Source organism: Sphaeramia orbicularis, chromosome 13, assembly GCF_902148855.1.
Source record: "Sphaeramia orbicularis chromosome 13, fSphaOr1.1, whole genome shotgun sequence".
NCBI lineage: Eukaryota > Metazoa > Chordata > Actinopteri > Kurtiformes > Apogonidae > Sphaeramia > Sphaeramia orbicularis.
The window spans coordinates 48,383,531-48,409,845 of NC_043969.1; the positions used below are offsets into that span (position 1 = coordinate 48,383,531).

The window sequence follows — 26,315 nt, forward strand, 5'->3', positions numbered from 1 at the left end:
ACTGGCTCTGGTACAGATGATAACATCTGACCGGCTCTGTGGTAACAGACAAACCCATATTTTGTGCCACAGTACTGTGGCAGTAGACACTACCAAAAAATATATCCACAAACTATATATAAAAAATACAACAAAAACACATGTAAGGTGAAAGGAACATGTTTTTTTTTTTTAGAACATTAGACCCCCATGCGTGCTGGTCCAGACCCCTGTCCACATCCACGTGATCCCTTTGAACATCATTCCTTACATTAGTACCATTACTACATGGAACCAAACAAAGCAGGTCCACTCACTTTTCATGCAGAGGTGGACCTGACAGACCCTGGAGACCACATTGGACCTTATAGACTCTGGAGACCACATCGACCTCAGATTGTGGACTCACTGTCCTCACTGGAACTGCTGATGTCACTGTCTTGTAATGTGTGTGGAAATGACCAAAAATAGTCACTTGCTTGATAAAGGGTTAAGACCTTCACACACAATTCCAGACTTTTCAAGGTCTGGAAAATTTCCAGACTTTTTACTTCTCTTTCAAGACCTGCACAAACACCCTGACACAAGACCAGGAAGTAAATACACTCCTTCAGGTATAAATGAGTGTATTTCTCATTTAGTCCAGAAGGGGGCACTGCAACACAAAGTAACTGTATCTCCTCAGTCTCACTGGTTCAGTCTGTGTGGAAATGACATGAACGAAATGATCTGCTGCAGTTCTAACATCTGTAGATCATCTGGACTCACCTGATCCTCATATCTAATGTGTTTGTTGTTGTTTCTTTGTCTGTCTGGAACTACAGATGGTATATAGCAGTGTGGTGGACTGCTGGTCCCTGCACAAGATGAAGAACATAAATGGATAAGTAAATTTAACAACTGTTACTTGGATCTGTGTACTTTCTTTTGTTTGAAAACTTAAGTCTACTAGAGTTAACATTTTCCCTGTCAAAATAATTTACAGGAAATTCAAAAAGAAGAAATAGTGCTACTTTTTTTGTCTTAAGGTTAGGCTTATTTATTTACTGTTACAGAGACAGGCTTTATTACTTCCTGCAGATCATAACTTTGTGTTAATGAATGATGACAGAAAAAAACAGCCAAAAAGTTAAATGTTCAATGTTTTAGCACCCCTTTCAAATATATACATCCACTCCTAATTTGACTGCCACCCAATCCACATTGTCTGCTATGGTTCCCTCCCTGGGGTAGAGGGAAGTCTGGGCATCCCTGCTTAGACTGTTGCCCCGGATAAGTGGAAGACAATGGATGAACGCTGCTAGTTTTAATGTCTGTACACTATACTTACAGGGAATGCCGTTATGAACAAGCCAAGGGTTAACAACACATAGCATGCTGGTGTAAGTCCACGCCTGTAGTGGATCCGGTCCATTGTGCGTGTGCATTCTGTCACATGGATGTATCACACTTCACCTGTAGCTCTTAAAGGGGCAGCGACACACCCTGAATAACTGAACTGAATATTAAGTCCATAACAACACTGGTTCAGTCTGTGTGTAAATGACATAAATCAAATGAGGATCTGCTGCTGCTTTAACATCTGTAGATCATCTGGACTCAGCTGATCCTCACACAGTCCTGATCACACTGACTGTTACAGAGATCACTTCCAACTGAAGAAGGAAGAAAATACAAACAGAGATCAGAAATAAATGTTTACTGAGACATTTCTTAGTTTATTCAAATGACAGAGGAATCAATAAAAAATAATCAAACAGACTTCTAATCATGGAGGTGTTCACCAAACCAGCACAAACTGACATTACTTACTCCAGTTTCTCCAGTTCAAAGTGTGAACTCTGAATAAGGTCCTCCAGTTCTTTAACATCTGAATCCTTCAGGTTGTTGTGACTTAAGTCGAGGTCCATCAGATGTGAGGGATTGGACTTCAGAGCTGCCGCCAGATAAGAACAGCTGATCTCTGACAAACTGCATTTATACAACCTGAATAAAGAATAAATGATGGAGATTAAAATTAATGAACATTTCAGCCAAATATATTTAGGTTTTCAATATGAATGTGAAATATTCAACATTCTTTTCAACTTTTCAGCAAGAAAACTAAAACATTAAATTGTGTAAACTATAGAGTGGTAACAAAAACTATGTGAACCCTCAAAGTTTTCTGCATGAATTGGTCATAAAATGTGATCTGCATCTAAGTCACCAGTACAGACAAACAGAATGTGTTGAACCCAAAACCACACAAACAATTATAATATTTCAGATCTTAATTGTGCACAGCTCTTAAACCCTCACAGTGGAACTGGAAAAAGGAAGTGAACCCTTAAACTAATGACTCTAAAAAGAGATAACGAGGCTTACGCTGTCAGAGGAGGATTAGAGTCCAGAATTCAGAAACATGAATTGTAATCAGTGAAAGCAGATGTGAGCCGTGCATGGAGCCACTGTGACTCATAAAAACACTCAGACCTCTGGAGTTGAATTTTCACAAGAAGCATCTGCTCATGTCAACCATATTTCACAACAAAGATCTCAGAAGACCTTCACTCCAGAGTTGCTGATTTGCATGTGAGTGAAGGGGGCTCCCTCTTCTGCCTGGTTTCCTCTTCCACTTCCTGCCTTTTATGCACAAATACAAGATCCAAAAGGACAAACCAGAAACCTGGGAGAAGTAGTGCAGATGTTTCCAGATGCTGCTGTTCAATCATTTCTTGACTGAGAGTAACCTCAAAGACTTGAAGGATTCACCAGTCGAAGTTAGACAAACTGTCCACAAATGGAGAGGATTTAATTCTGTGGCTACTCTGCCTAAAAGTGAACGCCCAGCCGAGCTGACTGCAAGGACACAACGATGAGTGGAAACAGAAGAAAAAGAACCATAGAGGAACAGCTGAAGGCTTGAAGGACTCATTGGAAGACGTTAACATCTGTGTTCATGAGTCTATTCCACAGCAGATAGAACAGACACATGTCCAGTGCATGACACCACAGAAGATGATGCTGTTTAACAACAAACATCAGTGCATGTGTAAAAGTGACCAAAGAGCACTGGAACACTTTACAACATGAATGGAACCATGTTTAGACTGATGGAACTGGAACTGTTTGGGAAGAACACACAGCACTAGGTTTGACAGAAACCTAGAATATCATCCACACAGTGAAGTATGGTAGAGGAGCATCATCATCAGGGCCTGGACCACATGACATCATAGAATAGAATAGAATAGAACAGAATAGAATAGAATCTTTATTTTGTCAGTTGTAGTTTGTCACACATGTAAACATGCACCACACACCAGTATTTGTCTTCTGCCTTTAACTCATCACTAGATCATGCATCACACACACTGCATACTAGGAGCAGTGGGCTCACCATATCAGGCACCCATGGAGCAAATGGGGGGTTAAGTGCCTTGCTCAAGGGCACATCAGCCAAAAACTCTCTGCCGGTCCAGGGAATCAAACCTGCGACTCTTTGGTCACAAACCGATTCTCCAGCCAATCTAGGCCATGGCAGCTCCAATCATGGAGGATAAAATGGAATCCTGAGTTTCTCAACATATAAACATAGAAGTAAAGTGACTAGAGTGGCTTCAGAAACAGAAAATCCCCTTTTGGAAAGAGCCAGTCAGAGCCCAGACCTGAATCCAATAGAGACGCTGTGGACTGAACTCACCAGAGCCATTCACACCAGACATCCTAAGAATACAGCTGAGCTGATGCAGTTCTGTCAGAAAGAAGGATCAGAAATGTCCCTGGACATTGTGCAGGTCAGATCAGCAGCTCCCAGAAACACTTGTTCAAGGTTATTGCTGCAAAACGAGGTTCAATCATTAAATTCACTGTGTTTTATAGTTGTGCTCAACAAAGACATGAAATATTATTAGTGTTTCTGTGGTATTCAGTTAAACACATTGTATTTGTCTGTACTTGTGACTTACATGTAGATTAGATCATATTTTATGACCATGCAGAAAACTAGAACATTTCAAAGGGTTCACAGAAAATTTCTTGCACCTGTAAGACAACATTATGGATGCCACTTATGTTTGTTCATAAATGAGGTTCAGCTGCTCCGAAAACAGAATTTGATAAAACTAAAACTGAACTGACCCCAGACTCCTCAGTTTACAATGTGGACTCTGCAGAACATCACACAGCTCCTTCACTCCTGAATCCTTCAGCTCGTTTTCACCCAGATTCAGTTTTATCAGATGTGAAGGATTGGACTTCAGCGCTGAGGCCAGAGAAGAACAGCTGATCTGTGACAAACTGCATCTCCTCATCCTGAACAAAGAGTAAATGATGTAGATTAAATCCATTAAGGATCCAGTTCTATGTGTTTAGAGTTTAATCATGTTTTACACTGTTTTTTTTTCAGATTTATATGTGTAAACTCAAATGTCCAAACTGTCACACAAATGTAAACAGTAAAGAGTGCAATATTTACACATTATTTATACATATGTATAAATCTGCATAAAATCGAGGAAATGTTTCCTTATTAATAACATTAATCTCAGTATTTAGTGACTGTAAAACTGTTGGAATAGTTGGAATATGTTTTCATGTTCTCTATTCCATCAACAAAAGTCTAAAGCTTTGACACTGGAGCTGCAGTACTGTCCTGCAGTAAATGCAGATCATTATTCCACCACTGTCACTGATGGAAATGTTTGAGCTAAATATTCACTTTATCTCTGATGTCATATTTGTCTGAGTGAACAAACACTGGAACTATGACTTGTTTTCTTTGGAGTCTTTAGACCTATACATCTGTAGTTTCAGTTCAGAACTCTCATCTCTGTTGTTGTTCATTTGGGAGGTTTGGAATTAATGGCTCAACTTTTCATGTCGGACAGATCATCAGACTCATATGACTGGACTTGTCACTTTCTTGACCTGAACAATGACTGGACTTGTGTGATTTTCATCATAGAACCTTCAGACGTTCTACACACATAAAGGTGAACACTCCAGACTTACTTGGAGTTTGGACATAGTTTGTAACTTTCACCTCTGTCATTTTGGCCCATGCTGTTTTACACTCTTTATATTTTCGGTCTTATTTTATCTTTTGTCAATCACATGCCTAAAAAAATAGGACCAATGGCCCTGTAGCTTACCGGCCGATAGGCAGCAGTTTTACAGCTTTAGATTCAGTTCATATTCTACAATTTCAACTTGATGATAATCTTGTCTATTTTAACAGATGCAGTATTTTATCATGTGTTTATTCTTTATTTGTTGTGAACACAAAGTAAACTCTTCCTCCATGTTTACCTGTTGTCTGAATAAAGTTGGTGAACATTTTAATAACAGTGTCTTCCTGTTCTTGGTGTTCTTCAGTTTCTGTAAATTCTTTGTGTTTAGATACTGATGAATCTGTCATGACTCTATTGTACTGATGGAGTGTATTCTGATGAAATGTACATCATTATATTTCAGATAATTCCATTTTCAGTGTCTGTCAGTGCATCCAGAAACACACACATTATTGTTTATGTTTCTGGTCATTTCAACGTACAAATTTACATTATTATTATTTTTTTTTTATTTTTTTTTTTTAAATAAAATACAATACAGGTATTTTGGATTTCATTTTGATACGTCTTCTGAAAAGTTGTTTTTTTTTTTTTTTTTCATTTTATTTTAAGAAGATCCTTCATAAATTTGTTCTCATCTCTGATGAGGCTCTGCCGTTAGTAAAACATATAAACTCTGTAACAGTAACAGTGAACTGACCACAGTCCCTGTAGTTTGCAATGTGGACTCTGCAAGAAACCACACAGCTCCTTCACTGATGAATCCTGGAGGCTGTTTCCACCCAAACTCAGTGTTAACAGATGGAATGGATTGGACTTCAGAGCTGAGGCCAGAGAAGAACAGCTGATCTCTGACAAACTGCATTTCCACAACCTGAATAAAGAATAAATCATGTAAATTAAACATGTTAATGATCCAGTCAGATGTGTTCAGGTTTTAATTTGTGACTTAACTCTACTGAACTTTACACTGTTGTCCAATCACTTTCACATTTGTTTCAGTTCCATGTCTACAGTCACTGTCTTCTTCTACAAACACACGCACGCACGCGCGCGCACGCACACACACACACACACACACACACACACACACCATGAATCTGTCATGACTCTATTGTACTGATGGAGTGTATTTTGATGAAATGTACATCATTATATTTCAGATAATTCCATTTTCAGTGTCTGTCAGTGCATCCAGAAACACACACATTATTGTTTATGTTTCTGGTCATTTCAACGTACAAATTTATATTCTCTTTTTTTTTTTTTTTAAGAAAATACAATACAGGTATTTTGGATTTCACTTTGATACGTCTTACAAAAGGTTTTTTTTTCTTTTTATTGTAACAAGATCCTTCATATATTTGTTCTCATCTCTGATGAGGCTCTGCCGTTAGTAAAACATATAAACTCTATAACAGTAACAGTGAACTGACCCCAGATACTGTAGTTTACAATGTGGACTCTGCAGGAAACCACACAGCTCCTTCACTGATGAATCCCGGAGGCTGTTTTTACACAGACTCAGTTCTATCAGATGGAATGGATTGGACTTCAGAGCTGAGGCCAGAGAAGAACAGCTGATCTCTGACAAACTGCATTTAGTCAACCTGAAAAAAGAGTAAATCATATAGATTAAAATTTGTTAATTATCCAGTCAGATGTGTTCAGGTTTTAATTTGTGACTTAACTCTACTGAACTTTACACTTCTGTCCAATCACTTTCGTGTGAGCTGTGCATGTTCTCCCCCCGTCTGCATGGGTTCTCTCTGGGTTCTCCAGTTTCCTAACATCCTCCTTCTTAATAGTTTCAATGGGAAATCTAAATCACTCATAGATGTGAATGTGAGAATGAATGGTTGTTTGTGTGTGACAGTACTGCAGTGAACAGGGTGGACCCCACCTTCATCTATAGGTAAGCAGGATAACCTCTGGCACCCCCCTGACCCTCAAGAGGAAAAACAGATGGATGTGTTTGCAGTGAACAGTAGACAGTCAGTGAACTAACCACAGAGCTTCCAGTCTGCAGTTTGGACTCTCCAGTCCAGACGCCAGTTTCACTCCTGAATCCTGTAGGTTGTTGTAACTCAGATACAACAATCTCAGATGTGAAGGATTAGACTTCAGAGCTGAGGCCACAACTTCACAGTGAGTCTCTGAGAGTCCACATTCAGAAAGGCTATAAATACAGAATTTACATGAAATTAATTATTAACACATTTATTGAACATCTGAGTCTTACCAAGGTCAGGATATGGTGTTGTGTGACACCAGTTTTGTGAACAATTCTAAGGTTTAAAAAAGACAAGAAAACCAGATTAATAAAATAGACATGCATAAAAGACAGAAGTAATAACAGCTTCTAAACCAGTGGTTCTTAACCTTGTTGGAGGTACTGAACCCCACCAGTTTCATATGTGCATTCACCGAACCCTTCTTTATTAAAAAATAAAATATGATTTTTTTCAAATTCAAGACACGGGTATATGTTTTACTGGTGCACAAAATGAACCGTGCATTAACATCACTGTGTTCAAAGAACAAAACCAATGCAGTGCATGAACTTACAACAAATTACATACCTTTCCACAAAGACATGACCTTTTTAATACAACCACACTGAAATGGTTTTAATTTTTAACCTTATGTATTCCAATAATGAACTTACTGTATTTATGCTATTTATCATTTTTAACATTTTAACACACACCCACCACCTAATTTCCATCAGACTACAATAATAATGAATATTTACTGTAAATCAGTGTGACTGACGGCTTTAGCGTAATACGATTTCTCCATCCGCGACGGTGCGTCGGTCATCACATGATTGTAACTGACCAGTGCGGTGACCGAAAAATGTAAACAAACACTACACATGGCTGCCTCCGTGGTTAACAGGAAGTAGCAAAAGTCATAACGTCGATGTGGAAAATACTCAAATAATTCATCGTCACACGAGTGGAAGAGATTCTAAACACTTCCGGATGTGTTGTAGTGCTATAAGCAACAACAATACACAGCGTATATTGGATGTCAATCAGAGAAAGAGTCTCCGAAGCCGTTTGTTTACATACACAGACCTAGCCCGATTTTACCAGGTAAAATCAATTGAGAACAGCTTCTCATTTACAATGATGACCTGGCAAGAGGCCCTAACAAAGACAAAAACAAAACAAAACAAAGCAAAAGAAAAACACTTAAAAGGAAACAGTACAGATGAATCTAAGACTCACAACCAATGGTGAAGAGACTATGAAGTTAAAAACAACAAAGACCTACTAGAGTGTGGGTGGACCTCACATCCCAGTGTTTCTACTCCGTTGACTCTGATCCTACAACCATCATGGCAGTTCCCATATTTCACTTTTACATAAACAGAAGACAGAGGGTCATGTGATCCATCTTTATATTCAGTCTATGACAGGGATTAAAGCAAAAATTTTTCATCTGACTGAAAATTGTCTTCTGGTCAAAATCATTGGCCACTATTAAAAATGATGCATGCGTACAAGTTTATATAGTCAAATTTGGCAATACTGTAAAACACACTGAATGGGAGAGTGCACAGGTGTAGAAGATTAGTAACATGGATAGAAAAAATGTCATGAGTGGTATTGGTGGGGGGTCTGGGGGTCCTCCCCCAGAAAATTTTTAAAGCTACAGGTCAATTTTGGTGCCCTCTGGTTAATTTTAAAGAGTATGAAAACCTTTGAAGCAACTAGAAGAAAACCTTACTGCAAAAAATGAGTGAAAACCTTTTTATTTAACAATTTAGGAACTCCTAAAACATAACTCCAACAGCACATGAATTTTGGGGAAAATGTCTGTGTAAATGTAACTCTAACCAACTCATACAGAATTTTCTTGTGGCAAACTACGCACATGCACGCGCCAGGCTGCTTAATTTTTTTGCACCATGATCTAATTGGAGTTCCATCGTCTCCCTTCTCATCAAGCCATGCCCACCTCCCCCTATTTTTCACGCATCTCTCAATTGTTACCACTTCAGCACCTTCCTCTACAAATGTGTCCATGATGTCGTATATGCTAGCCAAAATAATCTGTACGTCGTCAAACCTGCGTCCACAACCCCCTCCCGCCAATATCATGTTCTAACTGAAATTACGTCAACTGAAACAGAAATTCTATTCCGTTACAGATACTCTCTGAGGGTATTTAAAATACAGTGGCTTTGTAAATACCAAGGGTGTTACTCATTCATTCAATTTTATCTTCGTACTGTACCACACAGATAGAAATAAGATGCTAATCGGGTCAAAATAAAGCACTTATGCAGTCGGGCGCATAACCGTGTAAGGCCGCAACGCGCACAGCCGCACGCACGGGAAGGGCACATACACACAAACACACACACTAGTCATATACCGGCAAGAGGAGATAAGCTATGAACCCAAACATGAAGGTACATGTAGATCAGTTCTGTCTTCTTACCTTTTCGCTGTGGTTCTTTCATAATGAAAGCTACTTGTTAGCACTAAACTAAAGTTAGCGTCTGGAAGCTGAACTTCGGTAAAGCTGAACTTGTCCATGTGTTTCTGAGGCACAGAATGAGCAGCGTTTCCCTCCAAAGTTGTCATCAATCTCTCCTCCCGACATAAAAATAAAGAAGTTATCTTATTATCACCACTGTTAAACCTATCAGCCCCCTGTGCGTGGCGTGCCTGTGTTAAACACCTGCAGATTCAGGACAGCAGACCCAGGACAGGATCGCGGTGCTGACTGGACTCTGCGAAACACGTGGGGAAGTTACTTCAATATGACTTTTTTCCCCCCTCAATTTTTCCATTTGACGGAAATCCATCGTGGTGACGGAGAACTTTAATCCCTGGTCTATGATTAATACTGTTCATATTATCATCAGTACTTACTCAGCCTCTCTGCAGTTCCTCACAGCTGGGATCAGTCTCCGTCTTCCTTCATCTGATGTGTTGTACTCCTTCAGGTCCATCTCATCCAGAACCTCCTCTGACATCTGCAACATGTAGGCCAGAGCTGAACACTGGATCTCAGACAGTTTCTTCAGTGATCTGTTCTTTGACTTCAGAAACTCTTGGATCTCCTGATGGACTGTTTGGTCCTTCATCTCCATCAGACAGTGGAAGATGTTGATGCTTCTGTCAGGACAGACATCCTCAGTGTTCATCTCCTTCAGGTTCTTGATGACTTCATGGATACTCTCTGGACTGTTCTCTTTTGGACCCAGCAGACCTCCTAAAAGTCTGTGGTTGGACTCCAGACAGAGGCCATGAAGGAAACGAACAAACAGATCCAGGTGTCCGTTCTCACTCTTAAAGTATTTTTTCATGGTTCTTCTGAGGAAATCATCCAGGCTGTCACTGACTGTGAAAATTTTCATGAAAGGTGATTCTGAGTCCTTGTCCTGGTCTCCCAGAAACCTCTTCAGAACCTCTGTCTTTTTGCTGGTGTAACAGTGGTAGATGTAGACTGCAGCCAGAAACTCCTGAACACTCAGATGAACAAAGCAGTAGACTATTTTCTGGAAGATCACAGTTTCTTCTTTTAAGATCTCTGTACAAACTCCTGAGTACACCAAGGCCTCTGTGACGTCCAGACCACACTGATCCAGGTCTTCTTGGTAGAACATCATGTTTCTTTTCTCCAGTTGTTCAAACGCCAGCCTCCCCAACTTCAGTAGGACTTCCATGTCTGCCTTTGTCATCTCTTCTAAACTTGTTTCATGTCCTTTTTTGTACTTGTTCTTCTTCCTCTTTGTCTGGACCATGATGAAGTGTGAGTACAGGTCTGTCAGGGTCTTGGGCAGCTCTTCTCTCTGCTCCGAATTCAACATGTGCTCCAGAACTGTAGAACTGATCCAGCAGAAGACTGGGATTTGACACATGATGTGGAGGCTCCTGGATGTCTTGATGTGTGAGATCATTTTGTTGGACAGATCTTCATCACTGGATCTCTTCTTGAAGTACTCCTCCTTCTGGTCATCAGTGGTGAAGCCTCGGACCTCTGTTACCCTGTCCACACATGAAGGAGGGATCTGATTGGCTGCTGCAGGTCTAGATGTTATCCAGATGAGAGCTGATGGAAGCAGGTTCCTCTTGATGAGGTTGGTCAACAGTACATTGACTGATGACTTCTGAGTGACGTCTGAAACAACCTCACAGTTGTGGAAATCCAGTGAAAGTCTGCTTTCATCCAGGCCGTCCAAGATGAACAGAAGTTTGCAGACAGTGATCTGCTCTGCTGTGACCTTCTGTAATGTTGGATGGAAAACATGGAGCAGCGTCAGCAGACTGTACTGCTCATCTCTGACCAGGTTCAGCTCTCTGAAGGAAAGCAGAACCACCAGACTGACGTCCTGGTTTTCTAAACCCTCTGCCCAGTCCAGAGTGAACTTCAGCACCGAGAAGGTTTTTCCAACTCCAGCAACGCCGTTGGTCAGAACCACTCTGATGGGTTTCTGCTGCTCGGGTAAGGCTTTGAAGATGTCCTGACACCTGATTGGACTTTCTTGGATGATCTTCTTGGAAACTGTCTCCAGCGTCCTCACCTCATGTTGGGTATTAACGTCTTCACTCTGTCCCTCTGTGATGTACAGCTCAGTGTAGATCTGGTTTAGACGGGTTCTACTTCCTGTTTCATCAGTTCCTTCAGTCACACATTCACATCTGCTCCTCAGACTGAGTTTATGTTCAACTACAACCAGACAAAAAACACTTTAAATAAACACAGTTGGGTAAACATAGCTGTTATCATCTGTCAGTGAATGCTAATACTATTTCATATTGACAACAGTTTCCAAATGACAAACCCTAGACCTGTTACTACGGAAACACTGATCAGACATGGATCTGATTTATAAAAACAGGAATAATTCCAAAGCAGTTCTTAAAATATGGACAAGATGATTGTCACTGACCAAATACTTCAGAATGTGATTGAATTTATAGAGAATCAGTGAGTTACTTTCTTAAATCATCATCCACTGTGAAATATTATTTGATCAATGTGAAATAAAATTGATGTTTTTGTTGATAATTTCCAACATATGATAGAAAATGTAGTTCAGTCTAATGCAGTTCAAATGTTATTTGTTATGATGCTCAATAAGTGACAGTTGAACACATGTTGTGTTTAGTGACCTGCAGACATGTTCAGACAGATGTCCAGTCTTACTTTGGACAGTGCTGTGGATCTGCAGGTCAGCTCTTGTTCTGGATGTTTCTTCACACTGGGGACAGGAGGAGTCTCCTGATGAACCAGACTGGTCCCAGTATGAAGTGATGCACTGTCTGCAGAACCAGTGTCCACAGCTGGTCCGGACTGGATCACTCTGGACCTTCTGACACAAAGAACAGGACGGTGGGTCCACCTCAGGAACATGAGTCCTCTCCGTCTCTCTGTGGACATCAACACATTGTTTAGAAGAAGCTTCTTAAATGTTCTTTCAGATCAGCTGTTCAAAGGATCAGATCTACACTCTGAACTCTGTTGGCTCATTTCTGTAACTCTGTACTGGGTCAAGGACCTGGTCTGGATGGGGATCAGACCCAGAACCTTGTAGCTGAGCGGTGCCAGTGTAAACCACTGAGCCGCCTCGACTCACAGTCTGTATGAAAATGGCAGCTGGAAGGAATGATGAGCCTCCATGTCAGGTCACATGTCCAACCCAATGCACTGGTTGATTCTTTTTAACCCCATGTTCAGTCAAACCCACCAGACCTGTGACCCAACAACCTTAACCCAGCAGTCGGGTTCTGAAAACAACCCAGCATTTCTAAGTGTGTCCACACCACACAGAGGACTTCCCATCTAAAACTGGCAGATGTGAGTCAGTCTCATGTGTTTCAAAGACTCTAAGGCTGTTGTTAATCTCAGAGTCTCAAACATCTTTTATTCACAGCAGCTGCAGTCCAAATGATGATTTTAGACCATTTCACTAAACCTGGACTGGAAACTGTCAGTTCTACTCACACACCTGAGTTTTATTTGAACCAGTTACTGACAGTAATTGATCACATTTTACCTGCAAAGTTAATCAATATACAAGCAACAAGAGTATTAATCGTAATAGTAGAGGACTGTATATGATAAAAAAAACACAAAACTATGAACGTGGAGGGTTAGGACTAATGGTTGTAGTTCTGAATCAAGACTTCAATTAGATAAAAAATTCTTCTGTCAGATAAATTCATATATGTCAACAAAAGATAAGAAATAATGTCTCATCTGTATAAACAGCCTCTTACTCTGTGTCTGAAGGTCCAGGTTCAGGACTAAATGGTAGAGGACGACCCATGGACCGGTCACTGTTCATGGACAGACATGTGGACACTGGACACTCTGCTCTGGGTCTGTTATACTGACCTCTGGAAACAACACAAGTACAACAGTTGGATTGGACAGTATGTTAGTGTTATTAAGATCTGAACACTTCTTTTTCTATCACCTTTGGTTATTATTCATGTGTGTTTTTATTCTGTCTGAAGGAGACATTTGGACTTTAAAGTGGACACATTATGTCCTGCTATGTCTGTAGTCAAATATTAAAGGTGTGTGACAGTCGACTCACTGTGGATCAGAAGGTCCTGGTTCATTACTGCCCCCTGGAGGTTCCTTTATGGACAAATCCCTGTTTGTATAATGGGATAACTCTGCTCCATCCTCCTCTTCATCCACACTCAGATTCATACTGTGAACTTCAGTCAGTCTGAAAGGACAAGCAGTAAAACTACTGTGAGCTCACATCACTAAAACACTGTGTTCATCAGTCACAAACACTGACACAACAGGAAATAACCCAGTGGACATAGAGTCCAGTAAACCTAGTGGACACTCAGCCTGGAAGTGACTACATCCATGTTTACTGTTTCAGTCGACACAGAGAAAACCCACTGAGAGACTAGAACAGGAAAATGATCCAAATGTCAGACTCACCCTGAACCAGACGCCTTCTGTTCATTTATCAGAATGGACTCTGAACTCTGAATACGTTCAAGTGGTTCACCTGGACTGACGGATGCCCCTCCCCCTCTGCATTTATTGGACATGATGTATTCATACTTTGACCCTGTGTTTACTTAAGGTAATAAACGGTCCCTTTATTTTACTTCACATAGTTTGTGAGATGTGAACAGTTCTGTGATTGTCTGAACATGCATTTATATGATAAAGTACATTCCAGCTTGTAGATGACAAACATTGTTTTACAGTTGATAAAATGATTGTGCATTGTTTTTGTTAAGTCCAAGAAAGTTTTTGTCTGTATGACATTAGTGCAGTGTTTACAGTGGCTGCAGTTTCAACTGCTTTTAGGTCTGACCCAGCCATGATGGTGGAGTGCTGGGTAAGAGATGGCAGTGGACCAGTTTGTCCTTGACAGTTTTCCAGGCTTCTGTTTGTTTGTTTGACTTCCTGATGAAGGCTTGAAGCCAAAATGCGTTGAAGTGTTTTTTAAGGTCTACACATGACCATGCTGTGAAAATAAAGGCATTTTAATGCTTACAGACTTTGAGTCCTAGAAGCACTTCTTCACATGATTAACTAAATATCACCCCTCGTCCAGATTAGTGAAGTTCAAAGAGTTTTACAGCTGATAAAACAGATCACAGGTTACAGACAATAAAACTTATATACCCTCTGGAACCTTTGGAGGAGGTGAGGGAGAGGAGGCTGACAGCCAAACCTTCCTCCATGATGGACAAAGACTCTCACACACTCACTGCACTAAGGAGTTCCATTAGTGACAGGATGATACACCCGAAGTGTGTGAAGGAGAGGTATCGCAGGTCTTTCCTTCCTGCAGCTGTCAGGCTGCACATCAGAAACTGCTCCAAAAATTATGTGCAATATACTGTGCAATAAACCTGCAGCATGATCAGCATGTGCACAGCTGTAAATAGTATGTACACCTTTCTTGATTTGTCTTTATTTTGATTTTGCACTTCTTTTGCTCTTATGTGCTTTGCTGCTGTAAACCTGGAATTTCCCCTTGTGGAACTAATAAAGGCATATCTTATCTTAATACAAAGAAATAATACATGAACAGAGAAAAACCTACAGAACTGAATTATGCAATACAAAACAGTGGAATACATTTTAAATTGTAATTTTCTATTTAATGTAAATAATGTGTAAAATACTGTAAAACTGTCCTTAAGTAAAACTTGTCAGTGTCATGAGGTGAGTCATGTCTATAAACTCCTGTTAGTTTTAAAGACTTGAAGTGTTCAGCTGTTCTCAGGTCAGCAGACTGTTCAACTGATCAAAGCATCAAAACTAAAACCTGATTCACTAACAGCAGCAGCTTAACCCTTTCATGCATTAATTGTGAGAACCTTCGTCAAGATTTTTTTTCTTCAGTATTTTTATTCCTCCTTAGGCGTGAAAAAGTTTGTTTTTTTTCTGTGGAGTTACAAAAATATCCATGCATTTAATTTCTGAAGTAAAGAAACATGTTTAAAACCCAATATCAGAGAGGGATATGAAAACAGTGAAATAAAAACATGTTTAAGGCTGCTAATCTGATGTCTTCTCACATTTTAACATATTCTAATGCTAATAATTCCTCACTTCATTGAGATAATGTGCAAAAAAAAAACCTTCTTGTCTAACAAATAACAATTGATTTACACTCAAACATGTTAGTGCAAATCAGGTTTATCAAGAACAGCAAAGTTACAGTAATGGTATAAATGTCTGGATATGAGATGATGCGTAAGTGTCCACTGTGTTGGCTGATATGGAACTAAAACAACTAAAGCCATTAATATACAAGAGAACAGCTGGAGAATAACTGTCCACTGGAGTGACTTATGCATGAAAGGGTTAAATACAACACATACAAGTCCATCTGCTCAGTAACAACACATGAGTTAAAATGTACCAACAATTCACTGAAAAGACTGAATCTGTGCAGTTCTTTACACACACCAATAGAGGGCGATCAGTGACAAAGACAAACTAAACAAAATAAGTCCAGTATTAGGGGCCGTTTACACGGCGTAGGATTCAGTCGACTCCGGGAAGATTTCATCGCGGATTAGCCTTCTGTTGACATGGAAACGGTGCCTAGAGTGCCTGAATCCGGAAACTTTTGATACCAGGGTCCAGGGTGGAATATTATCGATTCGCTCCGCATTTCAGCTCCGTGTTAACGCGAATCGGAACGTTCCGGGGTAAAATATGACGTCACCGAATGCGCGCGCAGCCAAGAACCGCCAGTTAACCCACTCCAGGCCAGTTGGTGGCGGTAATGCACCTCCAAGCTGGTTTGCCAGCCTCTGACACAATAAAGCTGCAGAAAAAGAAGGAACAACCACAACAACAATGGCCGGTTTCAGAACAACATACGTGCTGCTAACTGTGCTCAGCTCGTCTGTCCAGACAAAGAAGTCCTGCGTCTTTGTACGACCACTCGCCATTGTTGTTTGTAAATAGTGTTGTCCGCCTCTTTTTCTTCTCCTCATTTAAAGGCTGTCTAAACCGGAAATCATTTGTGCGCAGGCGCGTGTTTTACCGCCACTGTTTCACTACAGCTCTACATCGCCAGCTACTGGTCTGACATGGCCACTACAGCGTATTCAGCCGTCCTCGCGGACTCATGTTAACGCAGATCGTTATCATAGCAGCTTCGTCTTAACGCGGAATGATTTTATAACGCAAAGGAGAAATCTTTGCGGAGTGTTGCCGTGTAAACGTACCCTTAGACTGATGGACCTGAATATATGGACACAAGGAAAGGGTTCCCATCAAACCCAAACATGAAAAAAGACCAAAACATTCAATTACATCCATCAAAACAAAATACAAATACTGGCATTATGGAAAGTACTGCATAAAAACACAAATACTGGTATAATGGAAAGTACTACACAAAAATACAAACTACTGGTATTATGGAAAATACTGCAAAAAAAATACAAATACTGGTATGACTATTTTGATGCGCTATGTCAGAACCACAAGGGATTAAATTCCTCAAACTATGCGAACAGAATGTTAGTTCAAGGACACGAGAATGGAGGGTAAGGGTGGAATTAGCATAGCTAGCTAATATCAAGGCAAAAAAAAAGAAAAAAGAAGGTTAATGTATCCGGGCTATTAAAAATATCAGTCTACGGGGTAACCGTTCCTACATCAATGCAGTTTAGGCTGATGCTAAATAGTTTGCATAAGTGCATTATTTAGATAAAACTCACCATTTAGCGATGTCAGTCCATGAGACAGTAATTCTCTCTGCCGCACTCTGGTCTGCTTAAGGCAATATCACTCCGCCTTTATTTGACAGTTAGAAGGAAATGTTACTCTGAGCGAGTCCTTCCGCCGGTTAATATAGTCCATGCATGTCCACAGTCCGGTCCAGGGGGCAATCACGGCTCAAATTTCGTAGGTCCCGCAGCTTTGATGTAACAATGTATTATTTATGTCCTGGTAGCACTGGCAAACTGAATAACTAAATCATAAAACTTTACAATACATTCCCTCCTGTCACCACATGATGGCAGCACCATGTAAATACTATCTGGCTTTCATTCTTGACCTTTGACCTTTCTCTCCTCATTTCTATCATGGCAACTGCAAAGAAGAAGGAGGAAGTTGACTAAAAAACCCGCCGCTTTTAGAAGAGATAGTAATTCTAGTACTTCTACACTGAAAATCGAGAGAATTGTGTTTGTGTAATTTATAAAGAGACAGTTTCCTTGTTTAAGTATTTTAACGTAAATAGACACTATTAGACTAAATTTGCTAACATGTAGGACAGGCTAACAGGGAGGCTAAGCTAACAGGAAGTGACCAGTTGGAAAAGTGTTAGTTGTTCATAAAATGGAAACTTGAGAAAAATATCCGATATTTACAGACACCAGGGGGACAGCGGAGTGGATTTGGATTATTTCTCATTAGTCTGTGATGAAAGTACCGATGCATCAGACACTGCACAGGTACTGGGTTTGTAAGAGCAGTTGATGACAACATGAATGTAACAGAGGAGCTGCTGGAGCTCAAAAGGCTTAAAGGCCAAACCTGGGAAACAGATTTATTAATTTGTGTTTGTGAAGTTGTTGATGGTATGAAATTACCATGGAGTAAAGTTTTTGGGGTCATTACAGATGGACGGTGAGAGAAGTGGATTGTCCACACTGACCTGCAATAAAGTCCACGATGAAAGAGATAACACCATTAAATGTCACTGTATAATTCACCAGCAGGCTCTGTGTCAAAGGTCAAATCTGAACATATTATGAAACCAGTGGTGAAGGCAGTAAATTCTATTCCATCTGAAGCTGTATATCATCCAGTTTCAGCAGTTGTTTGACTTCCAGGCTGAACATGGAGAAGTAATATACTACAACAATGGATCGGGGGTCCATGGTGACACGATTTTTTTTTTTCTGTTAGAAAGAAAATTGGATATTTTTTGGGTGCAACTGATGATAGAACTATGCAATCCTGTATGGCTGACAGATTTGGCTTATTTAGATGACATTAGGAAGTTGTGAACAAACAGTAACGAGGAATGCTTCATGGACCTCCAGTCAGTAATGAAAAATAGTAATGAAATTTGGTAAAAAAAAAAAAAAAAAGGTGTTCTTTGGTCAAGGGACCGTCAATGCACAAAAAATACAAAAACCAAGGCCCTCTGTTCTAATTTTAAAATGCTTTTATTAATTATGGCATGTTTCAATGGACCTCACTGAGCCCCGATGTGTTTCAGCATACTTACCTTTATCAGGGGGACAAACAAGATTCAGATGTACCATGTGAGCATATATACAAGTATTCCACCAACAGGGCTTTTTGACCTGTCAAGTGGTGTTAACCCCAAAACCAAATGACAAAATTTAAAAACTCAATAAATGAGAGAAAAGTATAAACTTCTATAAAAACACAGTGAAATCAAGGTCCTCTTTGAATCCAGGGTGTTTCGTGGCTTGAAGTTTGTATATCCAGAATGTTTCCCGTTGCTGCAGTTTTTTTTAACCCTGTTTCCTTTACGTATTGTGTCCAGTATGTGGTCTGTTCCATGTGCTTGGAGGCTGGCTGGATTGTTATTGTGGAAGTCCAGAAAGTGTTTGGCCATAGGATTGTTGGTGTTACCTATACAGATAGTGTATTTATGTTCAGCCGGTCTGTTCTGTAGGTGCCTTCTGGTCATTCCGATGTGGAATACTTTGCACATTTGACAGACCAGCCTGTAAACAACAAAAGTTGTTTTACAGGTGATGAAATGCTTTATGGCAGGGGTTAGCAACCCTGGTCCTTGAGAGCCACTATCCTGCATGTTTCCCTCTTCCAACACACCTGACGGTCGTTATCAGGCTTCTGCAGAGCTTGATGATAGGCTTATCATTTGAATCAGGTGTGTTGGAAGAGGGCTACATCTAAAACATGCAGGATAGTGGCTCTTGAGGACCAGGGTTGCTGACCCCTGCTTTATAGTGTACTCCGTGTATGAATGATAGTCCAGAAATGTTTTAGTTTGACAAATATTGTTGCAATGGTTACAGTTGTCAGTTGTTGTACTTATAGGAATAGGATTTGCAAACTTCGAACCACTAAACACCCTGGATTGAATGAAGGCCTTGATTTCACTGTGTTTTTATAGAAGTTCATACTTTTCTCTTTTTTTCGGGCCTCCCTAATCCAAATGACAAATGGCATGGAATAACGAATGACCTAACCCTAACCCCTAACCCTAACCCTAGTGGTCATTCGTTATTCCATGTCATTTGTCTTTCCAATTAGGGAGGCCCCTTTTTTCACTGTTTTTAAATTTTGTCATTTGGTTTTGGGTTTAACACTACCATCTGGTGGTGTTTGTTAGTCACCTCCACATAGGTTTACTTCCTTTGACAGGTAGAGAAGCCCTATTGATGGAATACTTGTATGTATGCTCACATGGTACATTTGAATCTTGTTTGCCCCCCTGATGAAGGCCAGCAGGCTGAAACGTGTTGGGGCTCAGTGAGGTCCACTGAGACTTATCATGATTAATAAAGGCATTTTAAAATTAGAAGAGTGCACCTTATTTTTTGTCATTAGGAAGTATCTGAATGCTCTTACTGTTAATGTTCAAGGACAAGATGCAGCGGTGAGCTAGTTATACTCTCATATCAAGGAATTATGAACCAAGACACAACTTTTTCAAAGACACTTGTCCCAAACAGAGCCCTGCACTTCCCAGCTTTGAAGTTATTGACAGTTTCCCGAAGGGCAACATCAGTGCAAATGAAGAGGTGTGCAACAGCTATCGTATCTCTTTCTGTGGAATTGAAACTTTTGGGATTTGCCATTACACTGGAAAAAATCAAAATATTACCAAGTGTATTTTTCTCAGTTTTAGTCCAAATATCTCATCACACTTAAAATAAGACATAATCAACTAAAGAGTAACTTTTCAGTGAGATATAAGAACTGATTTTTTGGCAATAGATCTAGAAAATCTTATTTCAAGAAATCTTACCATGATTTTCACTTGTTCCTTTGGCAGATTTTTTTTTTTTTTTGCTTAATTCAAGATTTTTCTGCTTAATTCAAGCCAAAACAACAAGTGAAAATTATCTTGGTAAGATTTCTTGAAATTAGATTTTCTAGATCTATTGTCTAAAAATCAGTTCTTATATCTCACTGAAAAGTTACTCTTTAGTTGATTATGTCTTATTTTAAGTGTGATGAGATATTTTGACTAGAAATGAGAAAAATACACTGGGTAACATTTAGATTTTTCCAGTGTATTGAAAAGGACATGTTGCTTTTGTCTAATTCCTTCTCCGTGGACCCTGGTGATGCTCCTCCACAGCTGCAGCTGGAGCTCATTGAGTTGTAGTGTGATGGTGAGTGGTGTGCAAAACACCAACAGCCTTCTCTGGTTGACTTCTACTGGCAGCTGGATAAAGGCAGGTTTCTAGAAATATGAACATTTGCGAAGAAAATACTGAGTTTATTTGACTCCACATATTGAGCAGAACTTTAACAAGAACCGATTGAGACCATGACTAAGTGACACCCACTTGAGTGATTTTTTTTTTTTTTTTTTTTTTACGCATCTCAATCACTGCCCTCAAACCAGACCTGGCCTCTTTACTGAAATCCAGATCTCAGCTTCACTCTTCTCATTACTGTCAGCAACTTATCTGTTTCTTGATCAATCTGATATTGAGTATTTTGAGCATCTGTCACTATTAACAGTAAAAAGCCAAAAGCATACTTATGTACTTGGACTTATAGCACTTATTTTATTAAACTCTGGTTTTAACTGTTTATGTTATGTCCTGTAGATGTGACGCAAACTATGACTTTGTTAAAGATTTTGTAAAAGACAACAGGAAAATTCACTTAAACTTTAATGATAAAAGACAACTTTGGATTACTAATAACTCCTGTTTAAAATGACCATGAGGCAAAGATATTTATCAGCTGTATTCTATACAGTTTGTTCAATGTTATCCAACTTTCCAGATATGAATAAAAGGCACAGTTGTGTTTTTGGAGTTGTTCACATCTGCCTGAGTGGCTTATATTTGGCTACATTGCCTTTTAAAAAATAAAGATGTTTGCAACAGTGAAAATTAGCTTCTGTGCATGTTCACTTTATCAAATCTGACCCTCTTTGCAAAAAAGTTTGGACACCCCTGCAATACACTAAAATAATCAGATGTTTTTCCTTTTTTTTTTTTTTTTTTTTTTTTTTTTTTTATCCTGATGTCTTAGAATCATTTTTGTGCTGTTCATGGTAAAAGTTGAGCTCATATGAACGACTTCTGAAACTGTTGGAAGGTTAATCTACAGTGATGCATTGTATTTCACAAGATCCATCATATAGTCACAGAAAAAATATTAGACCGCTCCTTGTTTTCTTCAGTTCTTTTGTCATTTTAATGCTTGGTACAGCTAAAGGTACATTTGTTTGGACAAATATAATGATACCAACAAAAATAGCTCAATAGTTTAATTTCAGAGCTGATATCTATCCATTTTCCATGTTTTCTTGATAATAACCAAAATCACTTCAGTTCTTACATCAATATCTATGGTATTGCTCTGCCAAAAACAGTGCTTTTCGACATTCCATGTTTTCTTTTCTGTCTGTTGTAGTCACATGACACACACAGGCGTTAGTGCTTGATTGCATAACCATTGTTTTTGATGACTTTAGATGGTCTAATAATTTTTTTCTGCAACTGTATGTTTGTGATGTCACTGTTGTGTCAAAACCATGTGGATCTAAAATTTTGACTCATTGTGAGGTCAGAAAAAATTGTGGACTTTAGAAAACACAGTGGACCAACACCAGCAGATGCCATAGCAGAACAAACCGGCACTTACTGTGGAAACTTCACACTGGACTTCAACGTGGATTCTGTGCCTCTCCACTCTTCATCCAGACTCTGGGACCTGGATTTCCAAATGACATGCAAAGTGTACTTTCATCTGAAAAGAGGACTTTGGACTTTCCACAGTCAGTGCTGGTTTGTTCTGCCATGGCATCTGCTGGTGTTGGTCCACTGTGTTTTCTGAAATCCAGTCAACACACCCATCTACCAGGGCATTTTAGAACACTTCATGCTTCCTTCTGCTGACAAGCTTTATGGAGATGCTGATTTCATTTTCAAGCAGGACTTCGCACCTGCCCACACTGCCAAAGGTACTAAAAGCTGGTTCCATGACCATGGTGTTACTGTGACTGATGGACCAGAAAACTTACCTGACCTGAACCCCATAGAGAATCTATGGAGGATTGTCAAGACGAAGATGAGAGACACCAGATCCACCAATGCAGATGAGCTGAAGGACACTATCAAACCAACCTGGGCTTCCATTCCACTTGAGCAGTGCCACAGGCTGATCATCTCCATGACACCACACACTGATGCACAAATTCATGCAAAAGGAGAACCAACCAAGTATTGAGTTTATACAAATGAACATACTTTTCAGAAGCCTGACATTTCAGTTTAAAATATCCTTTTCTTTTTTTTTTTTTTATGTAATATTCTAATTTTCTGAGACACAGAATTATGGGTTTCCATTATCTGTATGCCATAAACATCAACATTTCAAGAAATAAGGCTTGAAATATTTCACTCTATGTCTAATGGGTTTCGCTTTCTGAAATGAGTGACAAAAAATATTGAACTTTTTCATGATATTCTGATTTTTTAGATGTACCTGTATATTTTTTTATGTTCACAATGATCATGTCTTTAAAAATTCCACGTCTGACATGTCTGCCCATAGAGACTGACCAGTCCATGGGTCTTAGTCCACAGTTTAGTTCTGAACCTGGACCTTCAGACACAGAGTGAGGGTGTATTCACACCTGAAAAGGCCTTTGGTACGTTCATTTGATTCGGATCAAATGCGGACTTTATTTTTTTCATTAGGGTCAGATCATATTCACATTGCACTTTTTGCTAGTGGACCAAAATGCGTGAACAGAAGCACGCATGTGATGAACTGCGCTGGCATTGGACAGAAAAGTTGGGGGCGGGGTGAATTAGAGACAGCCGGTGTTGATGAAAATAGACGTGGCGGTTCTACATAGTTAGCATTTTCGGAATATAAGTTGTATTTTTACAGACACAGGTTTACGAAAATAATGTTAACACTCAAGAAAAGCTCATTCAGAGCCAGTTTCATAATACAGGCATCTGACCAGATGTCAGTGGCACATTCAGTTTCCTCATTGCTCCACGTCTGTCCACAGCTCATAGCTGCTGCTGTTAGCTCTGACCACCCGTAAACCTCGGCTACTTCCAGCGGCTACGGTGGCTCATCAAGCACAAAAAGGCACAAGATTCCTTGGTTTGGGTCGGTTATATTCACACCAGAAGTGAACCGGACCAGAGTCCGTTTGGAAGCGGACGGTCTCGGTCCGCTTGTTTGATTCGAATCAGAGTTTGCATGTTTGTATTCACACCTAAAAAAAAAAAAAGTCCAGACTTTCTGGGGAAACGAACTCCGGTCCATTTTAAACGGACCAAACATGATAGGTGTGAATACAGCCTAAGAGATTGTTTATACAGATGAAACATTATTTCTTCTCTTTTGTTGACATGTATGAATTCATCTGACAGAAGAATTTTTAATCTAATTGAAGTCTTGATTCAGAGCTGCAACCATTAGCTGGTGGCTGATGTTATCATTAAAAAAAACAGACATTAATAAAAACTAAAACATTAAAAAAATGTTCATGACACTAATGATCACATGACCTCAGCTGACAAACTGAACCCAACACCATCAGGTTCAGCAAAACTAAAATAAAACCCACTGAAAACCACATGTGGACTAACGTTACCTTATCTGAGAAACTCCATAATTTGTGTTTATAGTGGTTCAATCTCAACAGCTAGCCAAACTAGCAAACTATGGGCTACAGCTAAAAATCCAACATAACGGTGATTTAAGATATAAATTTATACAAACACTAACACATACCAAAGAAAACAGAATTTACAACAGAAATGTCACTAATACAGGAAACACACTGGATAATTTGAAAGATGACGATATCTTATTAACTTTCTGCTGGAGTTGCTAGATCAGCAGAAATAGAAACAAATGTATATCATCAGTTTCGGTCCTGTCCTTCTTCAAATATTTTCTGGCAAGATGTCTGTTTTTTTATTTGTCAGAATATAATATCTGATTTTTCTTTTACTTATTCAAAAATATTGTTTGGTGTATGCTCATATCCTGTGGACAAATCAGATCAACATTACATACTCAATTATATTTTTGGCAAACTGCCACATTCACAAATCTAAATTCTCAAATCTCAAACCTTCTTTTTTAATTTTTAAAATTGAGTTTACCCAGTATATTTCAAACATTCAATACTCTAAAAACAGAAAAACTATCAAAACCACTGATTCTTTTCTTTTTCTTTTTTCTTTTTTTTGTTTGCATGTTTTGTCCCCTGGTATGTTCTGTTCTGTTCATGTCGTATTAGTATGTTAATACTGCATTGTACTTGTCATGTCATTATTGTACTTTATACAACATTAAATAAACAAATAAATATGTTGGAAAAAAAAAAAAGCAGAAATAGAAACGAATGTGTTCCGCCACCACCATATTCAATCCAGAAGTAGGTCCACAGTTCGTCCGCCATTTTGTGCCCTGGGAGTCTGTGGAAGTTCACTGTGTTTTCTCCACCACTCTGGAACAGGTGACAGTTTGTGCTTCAGGTATGAAAGTGGTCAGGGATTCAACTTTCACCCACAAAGCAGTGTTTGCGATCTGTAAGTTCAATGTTCAACTAGTGGTTTGATAATAAAGCCATGAGGAACAGTATTTCATGTTACACTAAAATCCCTCTGTCTGACAGGGACAATTCTACAATCTGCAAAGAAAAAACAGGAAAGAGGAGGAAAACAGGCAGAAAAAAAATATTCTGGTCTTCATTTGAACTAAGGAACTTTAATATGAGATGTCCTTTCACTAGACGAACACTAGAAGGAGCTATAACTCCATAACAGGTAAACACTGTCTGGGTGTCACTTCTGTTTTGTGTGTGTTGTTGTGAAGTTAAATGAGGTTGTGAATGGTTCAACAGAGACAGAATGGGTGAAGAGGAACCACGAAGATAAAAATGACTGATGTTTATAGAAATATTTACATTCTGCTCTTTTAGTTTATTAATGTGACACAAATGAATCTGATGTAGATCACTAACAAATCAAACCATGATGTCTGATACAAATGTGTTTGCATTTGCTCCATTTATCATGTATTTATATTATATTTTCCAATATTATACTATAGAACCTACATTATTTTCACACAGCTGTGCTTATTAATTCCACCTCATACTGACTGGAAAAGCTGGACATTGAACAACTTTTAATTCAGTATAAAATGCAACGCAGACGTGTTGTGTCCGTCTGCTTTGTGGATTATCTTTTCTAAAGTGAAGTGCAGGGATATTTCTACCAATACCAGTGTGGAAACTGGGTTTAAACCTTAGAAACAACAGAATCTAAACTGCACAACCTGTGAACTTTTATTAATCCAAACTAAATCAAATATTAAAAGGTGACTAATATATTGTATCACAGATCTATTTGGGTGAATTGATAGATAGATAGATAGATAGATAGATAGATAGATAGATAGATAGATAGATAGATAGATAGATAGATAGATAGATAGATAGATAGATAGATAGATAGATAGATAGATAGATAGATAGATAGATAGGATCCCCATTAGCTGATGCTGGACATCAGCTACTCTTCCTTTGGTCCTCCTATTCCAAAATGACATACAGTATCCATTTAC

General features: G+C 39.2%; 1 protein-coding gene across 1 annotated transcript in view; it reads left to right on the forward strand.

The window, feature by feature from the left end:
• Positions 1–23,298: 23,298 nt before the first annotated feature.
• Positions 23,299–26,315, forward strand: part of LOC115431032 (NACHT, LRR and PYD domains-containing protein 14-like) — a 69,341-nt gene continuing 66,324 nt past the window's right edge. The window contains exon 1 of the mRNA XM_030151271.1: positions 23,299–23,331. The gene's annotated coding sequence lies outside the window, so the exon portion shown is untranslated. The remainder of the gene's footprint in view (positions 23,332–26,315) is intronic.